At 48.6% G+C, this 4570-nt stretch overlaps 1 pseudogene; it reads right to left on the reverse strand.

The window, feature by feature from the left end:
* Positions 1-1729: 1729 nt before the first annotated feature.
* Positions 1730-3760, reverse strand: LOC131829006 (ERBB receptor feedback inhibitor 1-like; annotated as a pseudogene).
* Positions 3761-4570: the final 810 nt, after the last annotated feature.

Here is a 4570-nt window from a genome sequence, read left to right on the forward strand (position 1 = left end):
CCTTTCATTTAACCAGTATCCTTTTTTTCTTTAAATTGAAGTATGGTTGACTTAAAATGTTATATTAGTGTCAAGTGTATGACATAGTGATTTGACTTTTACACATGTTATAAAATACACGCCAGGTAAATGTCCCCACCATCTGTGGCCACACAGTGTTATCACATTACTGACTGTGTTCCCTGTGCGGCACTTTTCATTGCTGTGACCAGTTCATTTTATAACTGGAAGTGACTCAACGCCCTTTACCCATTTAGCTCATCCTCCAACCCCCTTCCCTCTGGCAACCACCGATTTGTTCCTTGTATTTAAGAGTCCGTTCTTTTTATTTTGTTGTTTAGATTCCGCATGTAAGTAAAATCGTATCGTATTTGTCTTTCTCTGTCTGACTTTTTTCAGCTACCACGACACCCTGTACGTCCAGCCAGTGTGTCTAACAAACAGAAGCCCCAGAATTTTCACAGTATAGTCTTTTGCTTCCTTGGTTAAGTTTATTCCTAGGTATTTTATTATTTTTAACCAATTATAAGTGGGATTCTTTTCTTCCTTTCTTTCTGCTACTTTGTTATTGCTGTATATAAATACAATAGATTTATGTATATTAATTTTGTATCCTACAACTTACCTGAATTCATTTGTCAGTTCTAATTTTTATTTTAGTGGAGTTGATAGGGTTTTCTTTTATTTTTTAAATAGTATTATAACGTTATTAAAATGAAAAGACAATATTCAAAATAATGCAACAGAAATGAATAAAATCCTTTGTCCAACACTGTACACATAATGCAGAAATCAGTGCATTTTTTCTAAAGCATGTCTTAACCTTCATTTAGTTCATACTAAAATATAAGCTTTAAATAGCTCAAATCTTATCATTCAGCAGTTTAAACTGTAAACATCTTGTTGAACTGTTAAGAGAACATTGTAGTAATGTACCTCTGTTAGTGAGCACCTTCTCTTTGGTGCTTGTCTCTACAAGATCCACACCTCGAAGCGTGGGAAGCCCCAGCGCACGTGACAGGTCTCACGGAGTCCGGGTGAAGCAGCCAATCGGGACGGTCCCAGAAGCAGGAAGATGCTGATGTGACCTGTGCCATTAAGACATACTGTGCTCTTGGTCACAAGTGTTTCACTCAAAAAGCAAACAATCCCCGGGAAATACTGAATAGGAACCAGCAACACAAGGCCAGCTTGTGCTGTATTTGTGTATTAATACAATCTTAAAAAAAAAACAACAAAACACCAACACAAAACCACAACACGTGCTCCCAGTGACTCTCAGTCACACAGCTGTTTCACGATTGCTTAAAACTGACTTCCTGACCACGGGCAAACGGTCTGCTTCTCCACAGGACCTGAACCTGCCCTCCTTCCGCAGCTGCGAGGCCCGTGCTAAGATGGGCCACGCTAGTGGGCAGAACAGAGCAGGAACTGTCAGGAAAAATGATTTATGGATTCTGGAACCTTCTCATTTGTCAAGGTGTGAGACATGTGCACAGGTGAGAACATGGCTGCCAAGCACACTGCCAACCTCCCCTCAACGGAGCAGAAGGCAAACTGGAGGGACCCAGGCCTCGGGAGGATTTTTAAACTGGGCAGGAAGGGCCACGGGACAGATGTGGGCCCCGCCCTCAGTGGCACAGACTGTTTGCAGAAATAAAGGAGACAGAACTTCATGGGCCCAAGAGCCAGATCCTTTCAAACTGACTAAGCAAAAATGGTTTTTGGGTTTTTTTGGTTGTTTACTGTTTTTTGTTTTTTTAATGATTCTGATCTAAATACTGTGTTTTCTTTCCATTTGCTCAATTTTCAGTCAGGAGTCGTCCTCCAGCTTGTTTTAACATTCTGAATACATGTTACTCTAAGGTAGCAACTAATTGGTTATCCCGTGACTACGGCCCGTGGCTGCCACACAGGCTTCTATAGGTCTCTAATGTATACACACATCGAAGGTTCCCCAGCCTTCCCTCCCCGCCGGCACAGCTTTCCGTTCTAGGCTGGAACAGACTTTCCTGCAACGCCAACAAAATCAGGGCTTCCCAGCCTGAGGGCGCCTGGTGGCTGCTCTGACCCTCTCTCTAAGACGGAGGGTTCAGCTATTCTGCTCTGCGATCTGGAACACTCCCCTGTGAATCTCCACTGAATGGGAGAGTGGCTTGCCAACCATCTGCTCCCAGGGAGCCCCTGCTGAACCACGACCGCAGAGCCTAAGGAGAAACCACATAGGACAAGTGTTTGCGCTTCATGTGGCCACCGAGGTCCAGTTTTGTTTTTGGATCCGGTTTGATGACACCGCAGTCAGCAGACAGGGGCTGGGGTTGGGGGCCTGTGTGTGTTTCTTCTGCTTCCCGAAAAAACTTTTCATATTTGTCCAGGTACGGGGGTCTCTCAGGTAGTAGGTAATAATGCGTCGAGCTGACCTTCTTCCCATTTTCGATAATGGGCAGAATGCAGGGAACCTTATCGGCAGATCCTTCGCTGTTCTGTCTCTGCAGAGCCTTGCTGCTGACGTACTTGGGGTCGGGGGCGAAGCTCTGCGTGGGAGGCATGACCCCGTTGAGGTAAGACGGGAGGCTCTTGGGGCTGGGTGTGCGCGAGTTACTGCGGGATAAAGGTTCTCTCGGCGGCACTTTGGGAGGCCTGTCTTCGTCACTGTAGGTGCTGGAAGTAACCTCTGCTGACCACTTTCTGTAATCCGGCTTCACGGGCCGGGGAGGTATGGGGACCCTGGGGGGCACCTCGGGTTTGTCTTCGTCTGAGTTGGGAGAAGCTCTGTGTATGTAGCTGGACACCCTTATGGCGGGCTTGTTGAAAGACCCGGCCGGTCCCGAATGCGACCGTCGCAGTCTCCGGTGGCTCTGGGGCAGGGGAGGATTTGAACTTTGCACCGCGCCGTGCGGCTCGGGCGCCTGGCTGAGGTCGGCCGCGGAGACCGCCGGGGTGTCGAAGTACGCGTAGTTGATCTGTCCACACCCGCGGAAGCTGCGCCGGCCGGGGACGTCGTATCTGAAGCCGGAGAGCGCGCAGTCTCGCAGGAGCAGGTCGGTGTCCGAGCTGGTGAGGAACTCCACCTTGCAGTCGGCCTCGTCCAGGGCGAGGTCCTCCGAGATGGGCAGCGGCGGGAGCGGCCGCGAGCCCCGGTCGCAGAGGGCCGCGCAGGGGAAGGGGGACGGGGGGCTCCTCCCGGGGGTGAGCGGGGGGGGGGGGGGGACGCGCACAGCCCGTTCACCCAGAGCCGCCGCAAACCGCACACCACGCGCTCCTCTCCTCGCTGCGCCCGGCGGGATGACCAGCGGGGCCAGGCTGGGCTTCTGGGCGGGGCCGTCCCTCGCCGCAGGCGTCGCCGCGTGCCCGAGAGACGCGAGGTGCTCCTGGGCCGTGGAGTTGAGGCTGTAGGCCATCGTGATCGGGTCAATGTTCAAAAAGTGATTTTCAAACTCACTGCGGCTGCCCCAGCAGGTCCTCACGGTCCTCATGGCTTGGCCATCGTGCAGATATCCAGTTTTTAATGGGACTCTAATCTCCTGAGCAGCAACTCCTGCCGTGGACATGGTGTCTTACTCTGGGAGGTCTCCACGCTTGAGGCTGAGGGATCTGCGGTCAACCAGTAGCCTGCATTCCCCCCGCGGAGCCGCGGCTGCCCCACGGCGCCCTCCCGCGCATGTCCTTCCCGGCTGGCTCAGCGCCGTGGGCTCAGGGGCCCAGACACCGCGCAGGCGCCTCGCCACTCGCTGGCCGCCGCACCCCACTTGCGCTCCCCGCTCGCACTCGTCCGCCGATAGGGTTTTCTATTTATAGTATCATGCCAGTTTATTTGCTGGCTGTCAGTTTTCCTTTTTTTTTTTTTTTTTTTTTTTTTTGCCATTTGCAAACAGGGAGAAGTTTGCTTGTTATGAATTTGGACATCTTTTATTTCTTTTTCTTGTCTATGTGCTGTGGCTAGGACTTCCAGTACTATGTTTAGTGAAAGCGGTGAGAGTGACCCTCATTTTGTTTCTGATCTTAAGGGGAAAGCTCTCAGTTTCTCATCATTAAATGTAATGTTAGCTGTGGGCTGTTTGTTTGTTTTATAGAGAGCCTTTATTGTTTTGAGGTGAGTCCCTTCCACACCTACTTTGCTGAGAGTTTTTTATTATGAATTGATGTTGTACTGTATCAGATGTTTTCTCTGCCATCTCTTGAGATGATTGTGTGTCTTTTCATTCTTTCTCTTGTTAATGTGATATAGCATATTCACTGATTTATAGGGGAATATTGAACCACACTTAAATTCCTGGAATAAATTCTACTCTATCATGGTGGATGATTTTTTTTAATGTATTCTTCAATTTGTTTCATTCAAGTTCTTTTGAGAGTTTTTGCAACCATGTTCCTCAGAGAGGCTGGTCTGCAGTTCTTTTTTTTTTTTTTTTTTTTTTTTTTTTTTTTTTTTTTTTTTTTTGTGGTGTCTTTGGTTTTGGTATTAGGGTTATGTTGGAAGTTTTCCACTCTCTTCCACTTTCTGGAATAATATGAGAAGAATACGTTTCAGCTCTTCTTTAAGTGTTTGGTAGAATTCACCTGTGAATTC

Source organism: Mustela lutreola, chromosome 4, assembly GCF_030435805.1.
Source record: "Mustela lutreola isolate mMusLut2 chromosome 4, mMusLut2.pri, whole genome shotgun sequence".
In the NCBI taxonomy this organism is placed as follows: domain Eukaryota; kingdom Metazoa; phylum Chordata; class Mammalia; order Carnivora; family Mustelidae; genus Mustela; species Mustela lutreola.